This window comes from Colletes gigas, unplaced genomic scaffold (assembly GCF_013123115.1).
Source record: "Colletes gigas isolate AHSC1104 unplaced genomic scaffold, ASM1312311v1 Colletes_gigas_Sc00043, whole genome shotgun sequence".
Lineage (NCBI taxonomy): Eukaryota > Metazoa > Arthropoda > Insecta > Hymenoptera > Colletidae > Colletes > Colletes gigas.
In genome coordinates, this window is record NW_025106672.1 from 883,926 (window position 1) to 905,742 (window position 21,817).

Below are 21,817 nucleotides of genomic sequence, written 5' to 3' on the forward strand. Positions count from 1 at the left end.
TAAAGTGTACTTATAATGTCGAGGGTCCACAAGTATTAATAACAAAACTTTTTGTAAAGTTTCAAGGACAATTTGTTCTCTTAATTAGAAAAGACTTGCAACTGGAGACTTTCTGTAACAATTCTGAATAGAAATATACATATATTTGTGAAAAATTATCAGGTTTAATAATTCCTGATATTTCATAGTGTACTTATAATGTCGAGGGTCCACAAGTATTATTAACAAAACTTTTTGTAAAGTTTCAAGGACAATTTGTTCTCTTAATTAGAAAAGACTTGCAACTGGAGACTTTCTGTAACAATTCTGAATAGAAATATATATTTGTGAAAAGTTATCAGGTTTAATAATTCCTGATATTTCAAAGTGTACTTATAATGTTGAGGGTCCACAAGTATTACTAACAAAACTTTTTGTAAAGTTTCAAGAAGAATTTGTTGTCTTAATTAGAAAAGACTTGCAATTGAAGACTTTCTATAACAATTCTGAATAAAAATGTATATTTGTGAAAAATTATCAGGTTTAATAATTCTTGATATTTCAAAGTGTACTTATAATGTCGAGGGTCCACAAGTATTACTAACAAAACTTTTTGTAAAGTTTCAAGAAGAATTTGTTGTCTTAATTAGAAAAGACTTGCAATTGAAGACTTTCTGTAACAATTCTGAATAAAAATGTATATTTGTGAAAAATTATCAGGTTTAATAATTCCTGATATTTCAAAGTGTACTTATAATGTCGAGGATCCACAAGTATTAATAACAAAACTTTTTGTAAAGTTTCAAGGACAATTTGTTCTCTTAATTAGAAAAGACTTGCAATTGAAGACTTTCTGTAACAATTCTGAATACAAATATGTTGGATTGTTGGAACATATATATATAAATGTTTAATAATGATTAATGATACAGAATTGATACATGGTACACGCGACAGCACACAACGACGACACGACAAAAAACGTGATGGGAAAGCAACACAACGCTCATGCGCGCGTTCTCTCTCGCGCATGTTCCTCTGCGCATACCCACAGGCGCACGCTACGGGTGTGTGTCAAACTTCCATCAAAATATATATTTGTCAAAAATTATCAGGTTTAATAATTCCTAATATTTTAAAGTGTACTTATAATGTCGAGGGTCCACAAGTATTACTAACAAAACTTTTTGTAAAGTTTCAAGAACAATTTGTTCTCTTAATTAGAAAAGACTTGCAACTGGAGACTTTCTGTAACAATTCTGAATAGAAATATATATTTGTGAAAAATTATCAGGTTTAATAATTCCTGATATTTCATAGTGTACTTATAATGTCGAGGGTCCACAAGTATTATTAACACTATTCCTACCGACAATTATAGTGTGTTTATTTATACCAAAGAAATTGAAACGATAGATATGCGAAGAAATGTATAATGCAATGGAAATAAGTGTTTATATATTATAGAAAATTACGATAAATTTTCAAAAATTCAGTTGAGTAAATTTTTTACAAGTTTTATTAGAAATTACGAATTATTTTAACTGGTTTGGTAGTTCTAGTGTTAAGAAAACTGTTTGCAGAGCCAAGATTCTGTGGAAGGAATGAGATCAATTATATGTAATTTAATGTTGTTTTAGATAATAATGAAATATACAGGGTATTCGGTAAACCCTAGGAAAAATTTTAATGGGGAATTCTAGAGGCCAAAATAAGACGGAAATCAAGAATACTAATTTGTTGATGGAGGCTTCGTTAAAAAGTTATTAACGTTTAAAGTTCCCTCCGTACTGAATTTTTTTCTCGAAAATGCGCAGGATTTCGGGGATATGTCTATTCACCAGAAATTATTGCAATTGACCCCCGCAACCGAAAATAATTTTTTCAGAACGATTTGAAATTTTTTTTTTCGTTGAAAAAGCTAGACACTTAGATTTTCAGTAAAGAATTGTTTTCTCGAAAGTGCGTAGGATTTCGGGGGTATGTGTAATGACAAAAAATGATTGTAATTGACCCCTGCAACCGAGAATAATTTTTCCAGAACGATTTGAACATTTTTTTTCGCCGAAATGTATTGGTAACATAATTTTTTGCTGCACAGAACTCTCGCAAGACAATGGAACTGACGCGTAAATCCCCTCGTGTGCCAGTGCTGCCAACATTAAGCCTACTTCACCAGACATACAACTAATAAAAAATAACTCTACAGTTTCAAGAACAATTTGTTCTCTTAATCAGAAAAGACTTGCAATTGAAGTCTTTCTGTAACAATTCTGAATAAAAATAATATTTTCTATTAACCACAGAAGCTAACTATAAAAAGAAAAATATCTAAATCACTCGACCGGTCGTGGCACGTTTAGCGTTATATGCAGCATTTATTCTTTCAGCATTTTTATTTATTTACACGTGGGAATTCATACTTTATTACCGTTTACTGTGTATTGCAACGAATGGTAAGTTGTTGCATATTTTATGAAGCCACCGTTGGTGCAGATTAAAAATACTTTGATATTTACTGCGACTAATTTCAAGTACAGTTTTCATCACGAGAGCCAATCCACCGTTGATGAAGTGTTTACGACTTTTTTATGTAAAAAATTACTTTTTTTCGCCGAAACTAAGAATCAAGGTAGCTTCTTGGTTTTATCAGCAGTCTGTAAACCGAGACAAAATAATACTTCTTCTCTGTTAATTTGCAAGGGTTGCTCGACCTCCCCTCAATTATTCAGCACACCTATTACGTAACGACGTGAAACCTCGTGGAAATTCCTCCGGCAAAAAGTACATTTTCCGATGGTGATCGTCGCTGGCTGCAATTAACTCGTTTCTTATCACCGTGGCCGAAGGTATTAGAGAGTTTCGTGGTCGTTGCGGTATCGGGACGAAACGAACGTCGAATTAGTACCAGCGTCCCTCCTATGGTTTCTCGTTTTAGCTTCCACGATACACGAGATCGTGGAATAAAAGGTGGAGGAAGAGGATGGACAAGGGACGTCCAGAGTTTCGTTGGCGAATCGCCGTTTGGGACGAGGCAGCTAGATAGGAGAGAGGATCCCTCGCAATAACTTGGCCCAATCTTTCCCCATCTTGTTTCTTTGCTTGTTCTACCTCTGCTTGGTCGACTGACCCGGCTGGACGATCTTGTATCGAAGGCACGTATCGTTCTGTCGCCATTTATCATCGATGTAGCTCTATATGCCCCCATCTTGTTGTCCCCCGTTACACGTTCATGAAGATCACGTACGTTTGTCGAAGATCTACGGGGAAAGTCCCGCTGAGAATTCCCGCGTGAACGGAGATCGATCGATCCGGTGTTGTTTTTTTGCTCTGGCGGATGATTCGAAGCAACCGAGTTTCCCAAAACAAGATAGGAGACTGCCAGGTGCCTTCGAATCGGACGTAATTAAATACGAGGGTTTTGAGGTTATGTGGCGCTGCTTCGCGCTGCGGTAGGAACTCGAACTATCGTAGGAGGACAGAAAAGGAACAGAGGGGGCGCTAGTGGACTCGTCAGTAAGGCTTTGTAACAGGCGAGTTAGACGACTGAGATATTGGGAGTGTATACAGGGTGTCTCAGCCGATTTTGACATCTTGATTTCCTCGGTATTCTGGCACGTAGCGAAAAATGTTTCATAGGGAACTTAAATGGTATCGAGTGGAGCATATTCTTATGTTATTAATTTTTTCGTATGCGGTCGCGTCAAGGATATATCAACTAGGCATTTTTTATAAAAACAGTAGTGACCTATGTATGTGTAAAAGCAAGTAGTTTAAGAAATATTTAAATTTAAATAATTCCAAAGGTCTTACTGATATTAGTGTTCATTTACAGATATGATTCAATATAACGACCATTTGCATCACAGCATTTTTGAAATCGATGAAGTAAGGATTGGCCAACGTTATACAGGGTGTTCTGCCAGCCGTGGGAAAAATTTTAATGGGGGATTCTGGAAGCCAAAATAAGACGAAAATCAAGAATATCAATTTGTCGATGGAGGCTTCGTTAAAAAGTTATTAACAATTAAATTCAAAAAATTCAAATCGTTCCAAAAAAATTATTTTCAGTTGCGGGGGTCAATTACAATCATTTTTGGTGAATAGACATACCCCCGAAATCTTGCGCATTTTCGGGGAAAAAATTCAGTACGGGTGGAATTTTAAACGTTTTACTATATTTCCTATTAAAATATCAATCTAAGATTTTAGAGGCCAAAATAAGACGAAAATCAAGAATACTAATTTGTTGATTAAGGCTTCATTAAAAAGTTATTAACGTTTAAAGTTAAAGTGTGCAGCGCGCACGGTTCCCGTCTCACAGACGCAACTATAAACGTTAATAACTTTTTAACGAAGCCTCCATCGACAATTTGGTATTCTTGACTTTCGTCTTATTTTGGCCTCTAGAATCTTCCATTAAAATTTTTCCCAGGGGTGGCCGGACACCCTGTATAACACACTACTATCAGTCAGTGTAGTTAAAACTTTCGCGTAAATGTGGCAAAATATCAGCCGTTACATTAAATAACGCAGGCCAGTCCTTACTTCATGGATTTAAAAAATGCTGTGATGCAAATAAACGCTAATGTCAGTACGAATTTTATAATTATTTAAAGTGAAATATCTCCTAAACTACTTACTTCTCGACATACATAGGCCACTACTTTTTATATAGAATGCCTAGCTGCATTGTTTGATGCATAAAAAAGTACATCATATCATTTTAAAAAAACAAAATTGACCTTCATATATCCTTGACGCGTCCGTCTACGAAAAAATTAATAACACAAGAATATGCCCCACTCGATACCATTTAAGTTCCTTATGAAACATTTCTCGCTACGTGCCAGAATACCGTGGAGATCAAGATGTCAAAATCGGCTGTTACACCCTGTATATAGCTACCGAGGAGTCAGTCGAGCGCTTGTGAGAGCGCGAGCCCTCTGGTGGCGAGCATGGGAAGCGATGCGACGGTTGCATCAAAGGATTGCAATCGATGATAACGTTTGATTAGAATCTGCCATTCGAATTTTTTCCAGAGTAGTCGAACACGAAACACATATCATATCATCAATTTTATTATCCAAGTAACGCGTAAGTCAAGTAAATTAAAAATAGGTTAGAAAACTGTTATCTTGCGGAAATTTTTAACTCTTTGCACACTTATGTCGAGCGTGACTCGACATCAATTTCTATCTCAGGAGCTCCTTTGTCGAATCCTACACGACATTGTTTCAAGTCCAAACCATGGAGATATCATACACTTGAAAATTAAAAAATACAACAATAATGTAAATAAAACAGATATTTAATTGAATTTGTTTAAATTTGCCCTACTTTTTAGGTAACGTAAATTTCAAATAAAACACTTAAAAGCGTTGGTAGCTGCTGGTAACAAAATTCAAATATAATACGGAGTGCAAAGGGTTAAGAAGTCGAAGGATAAATGAAGGAGAGGGGGGAATTCTGGTTCCACTTGTTCTTCCAAAAAATTAAATACAATTCGTTTGAAGAAACGTATGTACGTATGAGACACAGTGAATTGGCGGTTACAGCTGTTCGAATGGTGGGGCTCGCGATTAGTTGGGAGAAAAATCACCGGTAGTCGATCATTCGAGCGGTAGGTGGCGCGCTCGATTCGTGTATTCGATTCAACCACTCGAGATTTCCCCCGTGCACTCGAACGGGTCCGATTACCATCGCAAAGCGAATGTAATCGCGGCGAAATAAAAAAAAAGGAAGAAGCGCAGGGGGACGTTTTCCATGGTCTGAACTTGAAACTTGATACAATAGTATGCCAGAGGCATTGTAGCCCCGGTCTCCCTTTTCTCCTCTTTTGCTTGTCCTCGACGAAAGAAGCTTTGCTTAACCCCGTCGGGAGTAATCAACACCGGTGCAAAGAAGCGAAATGGAAAGTGTATTTACGATGAGCCAACTTCCTCGTACTTTATTTCTTTCGTCGCGACTTACGGATTAAGCGCAATCCACTGCACACGCGACACCATTGGAAATGTTAGGTGTACAAATGAATAATCTAATTTTTTAAAACATTTTTTAAACATTCGATGTTTATTTTAAAAGAGGGTAAATTGAATTGTTCGATCAAAGTATTACCCTTGTTGGAATCCGTAAAGGATGCAGTGTCGGATATGCACCTTATCTGTTGCCATTTTCGACTCTACTGAATCGAATACTTATGGTGGTCCTTTCGCTAAACTATCTTTTGTTAAAAAATTTTAAAGGGGGATTCTGGAGGCCAAAATAAGACGAAAATCAAGAATACCAATTTGTTGACGGAAAAAACGCTCGCAAATCGATAACTCGAAAATAATCTCTCAGCTTCCACGATCATCTCGAGGATCTCAATTTGCAACCTTGTCAAGGAATTTGTTAATAACTTTTCAACGAAGCCTCAATCAACAAATTGGTATTCTTGATTTTCGTTTTATTTTGCTCTCTAAAATCTCCCATTAAAATGTTTCCCAAGGGTAGCTAAACACCCTATAGGTGTAAAGTTTCTTTTCTGTTGTGGCCATGGAAAAATTTTAATGGCAGATTCTAGAGGCCAAAATAAGACGAAAGTCAAGAATACCAATTTGTTGATGGAAGCTTCGTTAAAAAGTTATTAACGTTTATAGTTGCGTCTGTGAGACGGGAACCGTGCGCGCTGCACACTTTAACTTTAAACGTTAACAACTTTTTAATGAAGCCTTAATCAACAAATTGGTATTCTTGATTTTCGTCTTATTTTGGCCTCTAAAATCTTAGATTGATATTTTAATAGGAAATATAGCAAAACATTTAAAGTTCCACCCGTACTGAATTTTTTTTCTCGAAAATGCGCAGGATTTCAGGGGTACGTCTATTCACAAAAAATGATTGTAATTGACCCCCGCAACTGAAAATAATTTTTCCAAAACGATTTGAAATTTTTTTTTTCGTTGAAAAATGACTCCAGTATCGTCATTTTGTATTATTTTGGAATAAATATTTGTTTTTACATGCTTAACGACGTGGTTAATAACATTCTTGAATATTATTATCCTCTTACTTTTCCATCCATCAAAAAAAAAAAATCGCAAAAAACGCTTTATTTCAGGTTTTTGCAGTAGTCTGATCCCTTAACACTTTGATTGGCAAAAATTTTAATGGTAGATTCTAGGGGCCAAAATAAGACGAAAATCAAGAATACCAATTTGTTGATTGAGGCACGGTTAAAAAGTTATTAACCTTTAAATTTCTACCTGTAGAATGTATTTTTCTGGGGCTCCAGAGCTCTATTAATACGCACTGTTTGAATTTTGAATCATTAAAATCCTTCGATCCAAGTTATGATATTTTTGGCCACACAGTATATTTTCGGTAAAGAATATTTTTTCCCCGAAAGTGTGTGGGATTTCGGGGGTATGTGTATTCACAAAAATGATTATAATTGACCCCCACAACTAAAAATAATATTTCCAGAATGATTTGAAACTTTTCAATTTCGCCGAAAAGGGGACTACCCTCTAAAAAATGAAAATTCGTTTTTTATTTTTAATAAATTTGTTTGACGCTCTACAGAAAAGTTGTTTAGTACTTTTTTGTTGGTATCCATGAGCTCTACTTCCAAATTAAATTTCAATGAAATCCATTAAGTATTGTAGGAGTTATGATCGTTTGAAAATTAACAACGTGTAATAAAAATATTAAAACTTTGGACGCGTACAATTCCAAAACTACTCATGCTTTATTCAAAATTGAATCACTGTTAGAAGCGAGAAAGCTTCCTCTTTAAAATGGCTTTTCATTTTTGTCGATTCGACTTTTCGTTTTCGAGATATCGTAAGTTATGTAAAGTGATATTTTGTTAATTCGAGTATCTCTGTCTCCGTCTAACGCGTCGCGACGGACCTCTTTCTCTCTCTCTCTCTTACATGACCCACTGACCGAGTGACCGAGTGACGTAATGTTTACTATTCACACACGAGGGTCAATGACCTCGCGACGTAAACAATGAAACGTAAACAAACCCTTTAAAGCCTCATATCTCCGGAACTAACTATCCGATCTCCTCGTTCAAACGCTCATTTTAAATGGAATTTCATCCTCCATCCGATGAACATAACGTCTATTACAATTCATTCTATCGTCCATCTTTATTTCAAAATTTACTTTGCACTCAAAGGAGTTTCATCAAAAATTACAAGTGCATTGCTTCGTAAAAGGGGTAATGATCTCGTGACGTAAACAATGAAATGTAAACAAACGTTTAAAGCCTCATATCCCGGAACTAACCATCCGATCTCCTCGTTCGAACGTTCATTTTAAAGGGAATTTCATCCTCCATTCGATGAACATAATGACTACTATAAATTATGCTATCGTCTTACTTTATTTCATCAAAAATTACAAGTACATTGCCCCCTAAAACAAAAAAAGAAGAACTGTTCATGGGTATACACCAAGCATCGCTAAGTTCACCGTTAAACAACGCAATTATCTTGCCAGAGAAACGAAGAGAAATATTCTCTTTTCCATTTAAGGATGATCCACTCTCGTCAGAGGGAAGGAGAGCCCAGGAAAGTCCACGTGACGAGTAGAAGCACGCCCAGTCCTGTTAAAGTATTATCATTCCTCAAGCTTCCACGCAAGCTTCGTAACGAAGCATTCACCTACTGGTAATCCCCGTTCTACTTCCCTCTACGCTATTCTATTCGACCTGCCTAGGCCAGATACCCTCAGCGACAATGCACCAGGAATTTCCACGACGAAAAAACCGCATCGGTTGATCCGGTTCGGCTTAGAAAACAGCCAGCAATGTGTGCATTGCTCGGATCCAGACTGCAAACGCCTCGAAATTATTAATTCGCGAGCAACCATACGATATCACTGAATAGCGCAAAGGGTTTTGGTGTTCCTGGCTATGTTAATCAGTTTTCCAGCCACGATAACTGGTCATTTCATTACACGAACGTTATAAATTGAATTTCTTCTGGACAGTGGTTGCCTAAATCCAAGGGTTCGTTGATCCTCGAAACCTCAATTAATCCCCGAGATAATTAATTTGGATGATCCCTCATCCGAGGAGCGTCCAGAGCTAGGATGACACGGATGAACATTGAACTGCTGGAGAAATATTTAGCTAAAAGGATCAATACATTATAGTCGATTGCTTCAAGTTTCCAAGATCGGCTGGCCAAGTTCGTCGCGATCAAAGTGGGATTTGGACGAGTAGGTGATGAGGGTGAAGGTCGAGCTTGGAACCATTTACCTTAATGGGTCGGGCACGTTGCAATTACTTGAGTTTTTAAACGTTTGATCGTCGAGTGCTCTCTGACGCGCAGACCTTGATCCAGATTCGGGAGAAAGAGTCGCCGTTTGGGAACTGTAGCAGAGTGTTGCTCTTGGAGCAGAGGAGGTTTGGAGTATCTGATGGTGAAATGAAGAAAACTGTGAATACTGGGAAGGCTGTTGCAGATACAGTGTCACCAAAGTAGCAAAGGACGTCGAAGGAAACCAAAGAGGACGCTGATGCTGTAAAGCAAAAGGTTTCCTCAGGCATTGATACAGTCACTAACAGTGCACATACAGCGAAGGAAGCTAAAAAGGCTGAGGAAAAGGGCAGTGGTCTTTTGCCTGGGTTGTTTAAAGGTGTGACACGTGCAGCTGACGAAGATTTCTCAGGAAATAACTGAACTCTTTGATGAAACCGAGAAGGAAGCTAGGAGCTGGATAAGCTGCAGCTGAGAAGATGAAAGATGAGGAAGCAACGGAGGACAGAATGTAGCTGACGGCGAAAGATGTTGAAGGTGAAGTTGTAACAGTTGTAGATGATGCAAAGGACAAAGTAAGTGAAAAAGTGTCTCACGTTGGGAGAGTCACAGGTGCAAAAGTGGCAGATGGTGTCAGAACTGTTGAGAGCAAAGCTCGAGCAGTTGGATGGTACATAGCTGAAAGGCTGCAAAGGGCAAAGCTGCAACCTCTGTCAGAGACACCAGAGACAAGATTGGTGGTGCAGTATCTGATGGTGCCCAGGAGGCTACTGATGTTGGTACATAGTTGAAGGTGCAGAGGCTGCAAAGGGCACAGCTGCAACCTCTGGCAGAGACACCAAAGACAAGGATGGTGGTGCAGTATCTGATGGTGTCCATGAGGCAACTGATGTTGGTACATAGTTGAAGGTGCAGAGGCTGCAAAGGGCACAGCTGCAATCTCTGTCAGAGACACCAGAGACAAGGATGGTGGTGCAGTATCTGATGGTGTCCATGAGGCTACTGATGTTGGTACATAGTTGAAGGTGCAGAGGCTGCAAAGGGCACAGCTGCAACCTCTGTCAGAGACACCAAAGACAAGGATGGTGGTGCAGTATCTGATGGTGTCCATGATGCTACTGATGTTGGTACATAGCTGAAGGTGCAAAGGCTGCAAAGGGCACAGCTGCAACCTCTGTCAGAGACACCAAAGACAAGGATGGTGGTGCAGTATCTGATGGTGTTCATGAGGCTACTGATGTTGGTACATAGTTGAAGGTGCAGAGGCTGCAAAGGGCACAGCTGCAACCTCTGGCAGAGACACCAAAGACAAGGATGGTGGTGCAGTATCTGATGGTGTCCATGAGGCAACTGATGTTGGTACATAGTTGAAGGTGCAGAGGCTGCAAAGGGCACAGCTGCAACCTCTGTCAGAGACACCAAAGACAAGGATGGTGGTGCAGTATCTGATGGTGTCCATGATGCTACTGATGTTGGTACATAGCTGAAGGTGCAAAGGCTGCAAAGGGCACAGCTGCAACCTCTGTCAGAGACACCAAAGACAAGGATGGTGGTGCAGTATCTGATGGTGTCCATGAGGCAACTGATGTTGGTACATAGTTGAAGGTGCAGAGGCTGCAAAGGGCACAGCTGCAATCTCTGTCAGAGACACCAGAGACAAGGATGGTGGTGCAGTATCTGATGGTGTCCATGAGGCTACTGATGTTGGTACATAGTTGAAGGTGCAGAGGCTGCAAAGGGCACAGCTGCAACCTCTGTCAGAGACACCAAAGACAAGGATGGTGGTGCAGTATCTGATGGTGTCCATGATGCTACTGATGTTGGTACATAGCTGAAGGTGCAAAGGCTGCAAAGGGCACAGCTGCAACCTCTGTCAGAGACACCAAAGACAAGGATGGTGGTGCAGTATCTGATGGTGTCCATGAGGCAACTGATGTTGGTACATAGTTGAAGGTGCAGAGGCTGCAAAGGGCACAGCTGCAATCTCTGTCAGAGACACCAGAGACAAGGATGGTGGTGCAGTATCTGATGGTGTCCATGAGGCTACTGATGTTGGTACATAGTTGAAGGTGCAGAGGCTGCAAAGGGCACAGCTGCAACCTCTGTCAGAGACACCAAAGACAAGGATGGTGGTGCAGTATCTGATGGTGTCCATGATGCTACTGATGTTGGTACATAGCTGAAGGTGCAAAGGCTGCAAAGGGCACAGCTGCAACCTCTGTCAGAGACACCAAAGACAAGGATGGTGGTGCAGTATCTGATGGTGTTCATGAGGCTACTGATGTTGGTACATAGTTGAAGGTGCAGAGGCTGCAAAGGGCACAGCTGCAACCTCTGTCAGAGACACCAGAGACAAGATTGGTGGTGCAGTATCTGATGGTGTCCATGAGGCAACTGATGTTGGTACGTAGCTGAAGGTGCAGAGGCTGCAAAGGGCACAGCTGCAACCTCTGTCAGAGACACCAGAGACAAGATTGGTGGTGCAGTATCTGTTGGTATCTATGATGCAACTGATGTTGGTACATAGCTGAAGGTGCAGAGGCTGCAAAGGGCACAGCTGCAACCTCTGTCAGAGACACCAGAGACAAGGATGGTGGTGCAGTATCTGATGGTGTCCAGGAGGCTACTGATGTTGGTACATAGTTGAAGGTGCAGAGGCTGCAAAGGGCACAGCTGCAACCTCTGCCAGAGACACCAAAGACAAGGATGATGGTGCAGTATCTGATGGTGTCCAGGAGGCAACTGATGTTGGTACATAGTTGAAGGTGCAGAGGCTGCAAAGGGCACAGCTGCAACCTCTGTCAGAGACACCAAAGACAAGGATGATGGTGCAGTATCTGATGGTGTCCAGGAGGCAACTGATGTTGGTACATAGTTGAAGGTGCAGAGGCTGCAAAGGGCACAGCTGCAACCTCTGTCAGAGACACCAGAGACAAGGATGGTGGTGCAGTATCTGATGGTGTCCAGGAAGCAACTGATGTTGGTACATAGTTGAAGGTGCAGAGGCTGCAAAGGGCACAGCTGCAACCTCTGTCAGAGACACCAGAGACAAGGATGGTGGTGCAGTATCTGATGGTGTCCAGGAGGCTACTGATGTTGGTACATAGCTGAAGGTGCAGAAGCTGCAAAGGGCAAAGCTGCAGCCTCTGTTAGAGACACCAAAGATAAGGATGGTGGTGCAGTATCTGATGGTGTCCATGAGGCAACTGATGTTGATGAAGCTCTTACTGACACAGTGTCTGATGAGGCCAAGAAAGCTGATACGAAAGTGCAAGAGGCTGCTCAGTGGAACATGGGGATGAGGGACATTTCTAATAGAAACTGATCCTAATAACACAGTCTATCGCTTCAGTGGTTTAAGTTGGAGCATGTGTGAGCATGAGTGTAGAGGAGGAAAGCTGTTAATTGTCGGAGCCAATCCTTTCTCGAGCCAAGTGGAGCGAAATCGATTAATAAATGAATCCGATGAGAGACCGTATTAACTATTTCCACGTTGCTGGCCAGACTGTACGCTTGCTCATTAAACGAAGACAAACCTTTGCTTAACGTTCGGGCTTAAGATCGTTCCTGAACGAGCGTCGCCCCGTGGCGAGACTTTCAGCACACTATAAAGATACACTCGAGGCCGAGGAACGAGAAACGGAAGCCACTTCTGCTATCACTTTGCCAAAGATCTTTCTTAAACGTCTTCAACAGTTACAACACTCGGCCTATTATCACTGGCTAGTCTCTTTCGTTATCTTCTCGAGTGTTGCGAATTACGATTAATCCTGGCTAAGTGAGCCGTTCTCGACGATTCTGAGACCCGTCGTTTCGAAATGGCGGTAGATTTTATCCGTGAAAAGGATAAGAGCCACGTGAACACGTGTTCTTCTACTTCACCTTGTTCTTGAATTGTATAGAGTTTTATGGTGGAATGAATCTTTTGAAAGATGAAGTGACTAATTATGACAGAAATGCTGAATAATAATGTTTATTAAACAGTATTTTTTCAATAAGCATTTTACATTTATTCTTCGAAGTTTGTAGAAGAACAATATCGAATAGATAAAAGAAAAATTTTAATTCTTTTGATTTTGATTCTAGAGGCCAAAATAAGACGAAAATCAAGAATACTAATTTGTTAATTGAGGCTTCGTTAAGAAGTTATTAATGTTTAAAGTTTCGCCCGCCATTGAATTTTTTTCTCGAAGATCTGCAGGATTTTGAGGGTATGCCTATTCACCAAAAATGTTTGTAATTGACCCCACAATCGAAAATAATTTTTTCAGAATTATTTGAAACTTTTCAATTTTGTCGAAAAAGGGGATTACCCCTGTCGATTTTTCTTAAAAATTCATTTTTCTTTTTTAATAAATTTGTTTGACGCCGTACAGAAAAGTTGTTTAATACTTTTTTCTAGGTATCCATGAGCTCTACTTCCATACTAAATTTTATTGAGACACGTTCACTATTGTAAAAGTTATCGTCGTTTGAAAATTGGACCATTTTTAATCGTGGGTTCAATCTCGCGTTCGTGTTCCGTGAAACGTTCCTTGGCAAGGTTGCAAATTGAGATTTTCGAGATGATGGTGGAAGCTGAGGGATTATTTTCGAGCGAGTTATCGATTTGCGAGCGTTTTTTTTATCACCGAGGCTTGTACTTACGTCTGAACTCTCTCAGTTTCAAATCGTTCTAAAAATATTATTTTTAACTAGGGGAGTTAATTATAATCATTTTTTGTCATTAAACGTTCTATCGAAATCCTACCCACTTTCGAGAAAAAAAATTCGAGATGGTGCCTAAATTCTTCGACAAAATTAAAAAATTTCAAATCATTTTGAAAAAATTATTTTTAACTAGGGGAGTTAATTACAATCATTTTTCGTCATTAAACGTTCCTTCGAATTCCTACCCACAATCGAGAAAAAAATTCGAGAATGTGTCTGATTTTTCGACAAAATTAAAAAATTTCAGATCGTTCCGAAAAAATTGTTTTTGGTTGCTGGAGTCAATTACAATAATTTTTGGTGAATAGACCCACCCCTGAAATCCTACCCATTTTCTGGGAAAAAATTCAGTACGGGTGGAATTTTAAACGTTTTACTATATTTCCTATTAAAATATCAATCTAAGATTTTAGAAGCCAAAATAAGACGAAAATCAAGAATACCAATTTGTTGATTAAGGCTTCATTAAAAAGTTATTAACGTTTAAAGTTAAAGTGTGCAGCGGGCACGGTTCCCGTCTCACAGACGCAACTATAAACGTTAATAACTTTTTAACGAAGCCTCAATCAAGAAATTGATATTCTTGATTTTCGCCATATTTTGGCCTCTAGAATCTCCCATTAAAATTTTTCCATGGCCGCAACAGAAAATAAATTTTACACATATAGGTTGATTAGCTACCCTTGGGAAACATTTTAATGGGAGATTTTAGAGAGCGAAATAAGACGAAAATCAAGAATACCAATTTGTTGATTGTGGCTTCGTTAAAAAGTTATTAACAAATCCCTTGACAGCGTTGCAAATTGAGATCCTCGAGATGATCGTGGAAACAGAGAGATTATTTTCGAGTTATCGATTTGCGAGCGTTTTTTATCATCGAGGCTTCCACGTACTTGCGTTTGAACTCTCTCTGTGCCTGGGAGGAGGTCGAAAGATTGAACGACTTCTCGGTATCGATCCTTTCCGTGCCACTAAAACCCGGTTGCACCGTCTGTCGAATGTGCATGTTGGGAACTGCCACGGCTAACCGATCGCGTCCAACGCCTACTCCATTTCCCGGCTATGGCGATACGAGAAAATTGAAATTTTACGGCAACACCGCGATTGTACCTACGTGCCGTCCACTTTTTTCGGCGACAACGCGCGCGTCCGAACAGTTTCCATTGATCGAATTCAACACCTGACTCGAATACTCCTTTCACGTATCAAACTTTTTACACTCTTTTCGCATAGCCTCCCAATAAGTCCGTTCTCTCGATGATCCTAATCAAGTTTCGCTTGGTTTTCAATTCCCCAACGATTCAGCACCTGTTATTTGGTACCATTCCATGCCTTGTTTACAATTTTAACGACACGCTCAATTTTTAAACAAGCGTTGGCTTCATCATGGTATCTCTGATAAATAACGCTTAACGAAATTTTAATCCTTGACAAATACATTGTTTCTCATCGTCTAGGTAACGATCAGTCTCGATTAAAGCTCCGACTGCAACGGATTGCAAGAGTTCTCGAAAGTCATCGCATTGCAATGTAAATGGTACAGAATTGTTTAAAGCTTCTTCGATCTACGGTGTGTGTAAAAGGTATTTGCACAGTGGCTAATTACGACTAAAATGCTCCATAATAATGTTTATTACATGTTACGTGTATTCTCCAAAGTCTGTAAAACAACAATATCAAGTAAACAAAAGAAATTTTTCTATTGTTTATACAGGGTGTTCTGCCACCTCTGAAAAAAAATTTTAATGGGAGATTCTAGAGGCCAAAATAAGACAAAAATCAAGAATAGTAATTTGTTGATTAAGGCTTCATTAAAAAGTTATTAACGTTTAAAGTTAAAGTGTGCAGCGCGCACGGTTCCCGTTTCACAGACGCAACTTTAAACGTTAATAACTTTTTAACGAAGCCTTAATCAACAAATTGGTATTCTTGATTTTCGTCTTATTTTGGCCTCTAGAATCTCCCATTAAAATTTTTCCATGGCCAAAGCCGAAAAGAAACCTTAGACATACAGGGTGTTTGGCTAACTCTGGGGAAAATTTTAATGAGGGATTCTAGAGGCCAAAATAAGACGAAAATCAAGAATAGTAATTTTTTAATCGAGGCTTCGTTAAAAAGTTATTAACAAAGCCTCCATCAACAAATTGGTATTCTTGATTTTCGTCTTATTTTGGACTCTAGAATCCCTCATTAAATTTTTTCCCAGGATTGGCCGAACACCCTGTATAATAGCCACAACCTCAGAGAAATGAATATAAAATGAAGTTTGTATTAGCATCCAATTTAAACAAAATAATGCGTTTCCTCTAACTACAAAGCTAAAAAGATCTGCCAATCAAGTTTCCACCGTTTCTTTGATATACACAAACGATAGAGGATGATAAAACTCGTTGGTTAAGATCGAATGGCAAAAACCAATGTCTTCTTTTAAAGATGCAGAAACAAGTTGAAGGAACGAATTCTCGATAAAGTATTTCGTATTTAATGTTTCAATTATTTAAAAAATGCTTTCTACGTAAAACAAACGAATGAATTGCTATGAGAAAACGTGTTGATCAAACGGCAGTAATTGCATTAGGATGTTGGTGAAGATATCGCGTAACAGTGCAGCGTTTCTAAAGCAGAAATATCGCACGAGATAACGCGATAGGATGGTTCGTGCGGCATTCGTTCAGTCATTCGCTCGATTCCATCGAGGTTTCGTTGAATGAAACAAATTGTCCCTTTACGAGCTTTCATTTATTCGTTAATAATTACTATCAGCCGTTGAACGTGTAACGAAATCTGTTATTGAAACGATAAACCGAGGAATAAATCGAAGATTTAGAAAAAATCGTCATTGATCAGTTAACTGTTTCTGACGAGTATACTCGTCATGAAAAAAGTGTAACATTTGGGATATGACGAGTATATTCGTCAAGAGTAATAAGTAGTGATAATGTAAGTTAACTGTTTCTGACGAATATACTCGTCATGAAAAAGTGCAAGATTTTGTATTATGACGAGTATATTCGTCATGAAAAAAGTGCAAAGTTTTGTATTATGACGAGTATATTCGTCATGAGAAAACTACAAAATTTTGTGTTACGACGAGTATATTCGTCATGAAAAAAATGCAAAATTTTGGGTTATGACGAGTATATTTGTCACGAGTAATAAGTAGTGATAATGTAAGTTAACTGTTTCTGGCGAATATACTCGTCATGAAAAAGTGCAAGATTTTGTATTATGACGAGTATATTCGTCATGAAAAAAGTGCAAAGTTTTGTATTATGACGAGTATACTCGTCATGAGGAAACTGCAAAATTTTGTCTTACGACGAGTATATTCGTCATGAACAAAGTTAACATTTGGGTTATGACGAGTATATTCGTCACGAGTAATAAGTAGTGATAATTTAATTAAACTGCTACTACCGAGTATACTCGTCATGAAAAAAGTGCAAAATTTTGCGTTACGACGAGTATATTCGTCATGAAAAAAGTGCAAAATTTTGTGTTACGACGAGTATATTCGTCATGAAAAAAATGCAAAATTTTGGGTTATGACGAGTATATTTGTCAAGAGTAATAAGTAGTGATAATGTAAGTTAACTGTTTCTGACGAATATACTCGTCATGAAAAAGTGCAAGATTTTGTATTATGACGAGTATATTCGTCATGAAAAAAGTGCAAAATTTTGTGTTATGACGTGTATATTCGCCATGAAAAAAGTGTAACATTTGGGCTATGACGAGTATATTCGTCACGAATAATAAGTAGTGACAATTTGCAGTTTAAATTGCAATTTCAGTGAAAACTAAAATACATTCGTAAACTTTAAGACGTTTGAAATATTTTGAGGCCCGTCGAAATAAAAGTTCATAAATAATTAATATAAAAAACAACTTTGTATTTGACGAGTATACTCGTTATCGCAAAATTTCTGCGACGCAATTTAGATACGCATTTCTCAAAGAGGACGAAACAATTAACTGGTTAATTCACTATGTTTGCCACGCGAAAGAAGCGATTCTTACGTAACACGCGATCATAACTTTATGTATTTAATAACGGAACGCATGCATTTTGTACGAAGCGCGAGAAACTCATTATAACGAAACGGCGTTAAACAGATTACAGTTTAGCGAGGTTTTACTGCATTACAAAGGGAGGAAAAATTAAACGAGTTTGCAAAAAGAAATTACAAGCTAATTATGTATCGAACGAAGCGTAAAATTTCTGGCTTTTTTCTCGTAATATTCATTGCAAATAATAATGCAACGCGCCTGGCATAAATATTACAATTGGTACGCAATTATTCAATTTTTAAATATCTAATGTATTAAAATATATATTTAAATGTATTTTTAATTTTAATTTCTTTTTCGTTAATTTTTAAATATTTAATGTATTAAAAAATATATTTAAATATATGTTTATGAATTTTAATTTTTCTTCGTCAATTTTTAAATATCTAATGTATTAAAAAATATTTTTAATTTTAATTTCTTTTTCGTTAATTTTTAAATATCTGATCTATTAAAAAATATATTTTTAATTTTAATATTTTTTCGTTAATTTTGAAATATCTAATGTATTGAAAATTATATTTAAATATATTACATCAAACGTCGAACGTATACATACAAATATATTGCAACAGATATTAAAAAAAAGAGATAGGATTTATATTTAAATAATCTTTTTTCAAATAATATTAAAATACATTTTTTAAATGTAAATGCTATCTCTGTTTTCGAATATTTGTTGCAATATATTTGTATTTATACGATCGACATGTGATGTTTGAAACCCACGGAAGCTGTCTATAAGTGCTCGTAAAATGATTGACAAGTTTAGTGGAAATATTTATTTCTAGCTTCCCAATAGAGCCCTAGTTAAATAATTCAAGAAAGTCTTGATATATTAATACTTTTTAGTTTCAGTTCCTTGCAATAGCGAAATAACACATCGATGTAACGTTCATACATGAATGTTTAAAAAACTGTACATTTTTTAATAATTTTATTCGCGATAAAAATCCCCCAATCGAATTATCTAACAAATAATTAGAGTTATCAAATTGAAAAATACTCTATCGACCACTGTTTTCACAAAGAATTCAATAACCAGTGGGTGTTTTTCGTGGCGAAATTCCTAGCGGTGACGCAATCAGCGCCAAAATGTTCCATCTGGCCGCGGTAGATAATTAACATAGCTACGATCCGATTCAGCGGCGAGTTATTGTTTCTAAATAATGTTATTCGCTCGCGGGACTGTCGGTTTCGTCTCAATTAAAAATAACGAGATTATGCTTGTTCGACGAAATGCTTCCCCCAAGAAAACGTAAACGATGCGGGGGTCGTTCAATGAGTCCATAAAAAATCCAAGATCCGAGGCTCGTAGCATCGAAAATGGTTTGTTTTTAGCAAGCGTCATGACTCACTAGACAGTTGTCAACGTTTCAGTTATACCCACCACGTGGTTTCATTTTTATTGTCGATGGATGCAAGAAACTTCCTCTTCTTGCATGGAGACAATGCACGGGTGCACACTTAAATCATGGAATTGAAGCTCAAATTATTACAACGTCCACCGTATTCACAGGATTTAGGCCCCAAAGTGACTACTTTTTATTTGCAAACTTAGAAAAATGGCTGGGCGGATGACGGATTCACGTCAAACGAGGAGGTCACCACCCAACATAGATGCCTAGTTTGAGGAGCTTCCGAAATCTTACTGTGGTCCGATAGCTAGCTAGGAGTGAGCTAGCTAACAAGGTGAGAGGTACCTAGCTACCAAGGAGTGAGCTAGCTAGCTAGCAAGGAGTGAGCTAGGCTAGGTAGAGAGGAGTGCCCTAGCTAGCTAGCAAGGACTGAGCTACCTAGCTACCAAGGAGTGAGCTAGTTAGCTACCAAGGAGTGAGCTAGCTAGCAAGGTGAGAGCTAGCTAGCTAGAGAGGAGTGAGCTAGGTAGCTAGCAAGGTGAGGACTAGCTAGCTAGAGAGGAGTGAGCGAGCTAGCTACCAAGGAGTGAGCTGCTAGCAAGGTGAGAGCTAGCTAGCTAGAGAAGAGTGAGCTAGGTAGCTAGCAAGGTGAGACCTAGCTAGCTAGAGAGGAGTAAGTCAGCTAGCTAGCAAGGAGTGAGCTAGCTAGCTAGCAAGGAGTGAGCTAGGCTAGGTAGAGAGGAGTGCCCTAGCTAGCTAGCAAGGAGTGAGCTACCTAGCTACCAAGGAGTGAGATAGCTAGCAAGGTGAGGGCTAGCTAGCTAGAGAGGAGTGAGCTAGGTAGCTAGCAAGGTGAGGGCTAGCTAGCTACAGAGGAGTGAGCCAGCTAGCTAACAAGGAGTGAGCTAGCTAGCTAGCAAGGAGTGAGCTAGGCTAGGTAGAGAGGAGTGCCCTAGCTAGCTAGCAAGGAGTGAGCTACCTAGCTACCAAGGAGTGAGCTAGCTAGCAAGGTGAGAGCTAGCTAGCCAGAGAGGAGTGAGCTAGGTAGCTAGCATGGTGTGGGCTAGCTAGCTAGAGAGGAGTGAGCTAGGTAGCTAGCAAGGTGAGGGCTAGCTAGCTACAGAGGAGTGCGCCAGCTAGCTAACAAGGAGTGAGCTAGCTAGCTAGCAAGGAGTGAGCTAGGCTAGGTAGAGAGGAGTGCCCTAGCTAGCTAGCAAGGAGTGAGCTACCTAGCTACCAAGGAGTGAGCTAGTTAGCTACCAAGGAGTGAGCTAGCTAGCAAGGTGAGAGCTAGCTAGCTAGAGAGGAGTGAGCTAGGTAGCTAGCAAGGTGATCGCTAGCTAGCTAGAGAGGAGTGAGCCAGTTAGCTAGCAAGGAGTGAGCTAGCTAGCTACTAAGGAGTGAGCTAGATAGCAAGGTGAGAGCTAGCTAGCTAGAGAGGAGTGAGCTAGGTAGCTAGCAAGGTGGGGGCTAGCTAGCTAGAGAGGAGTGAGCTAGGTAGCTAGCAAGGTGAGGGCTAGCTAGCTACAGAGGAGTGAGCTAGGTAGCTAGCAAGGTGAGGGCTAGCTAGCTACAGAGGAGTGAGCCAGCTAGCTACCAAGGAGTGAGCTAGATAGCTAGCAAGGAGTGAGCTAGGCTAGGTAGAGAGGAGTGCCCTAGCTAGCTAGCAAGGAATGAGCTACCTAGCTACCAAGGAGTGGGCTACCTAGCTACCAAGGAGTGAGCTACCTAGCTACCAAGGAGTGAGCTAGCTAGCAAGGTGAGAGCTAGCTAGCTAGCAAGGTGAGAGCTAGCTAGCTAGCAAGGAATGAGCTACCTAGCTACCAAGGATTGAGCTAGCTAGCTACCAACGAGTGAGCTAGCTAGTTACCAAGGAGTGAGCTAGCTAGCTACCAACGAGTGAACTATCCAACTAGCAAGGAGTGAGCTACCTATCTAGCAAAGAGTGAGCTACCTAGCTAGCAAGGAGTGAGCCAGCTATAAAATGTATAAATGCTATAACCATAAACTATAATTTATTCGGCTCTAATAACCCATACAGCTAGCTTACATAGTTAACAAAGAAGAGATGTTTTATAAAACTGTTTCGATAGCAATACACAGGCACGGGAATTCCCCGCGACCCATTGGCGAGCTTCACTTGGGGGTTCCCCTACGGTCGACCAGTACTAGGCAGACTCTATGCCAAATTAAACTAATATGTCAATGAAATATTTTATCAACAAATAAGTTTACATGTTTGTTCATTAAGAACTAAAGACAGAATGAATGAATTCTTTGTTTTTCAAAATAACAAAGATCGAATAAAACAGATGAAACAAATAGCAAATCTTCAACTCCAGCGAGCTTCCATAGATTACACTCTAATCGCTGTTTTGGTGGGCACCGCAGTACGCCAACATAAAGCGCCATCGTGCGGCCATAAGTATGCCACATTTACTT

At 39.2% G+C, this 21,817-nt stretch overlaps 1 protein-coding gene across 1 annotated transcript in view; it reads right to left on the reverse strand.

The window, feature by feature from the left end:
* Positions 1–21,817, reverse strand: part of LOC122403057 (zwei Ig domain protein zig-8) — a 218,784-nt gene that overhangs the window by 32,738 nt on the left and 164,229 nt on the right. The gene's annotated exons all lie outside the window — the stretch shown is intronic.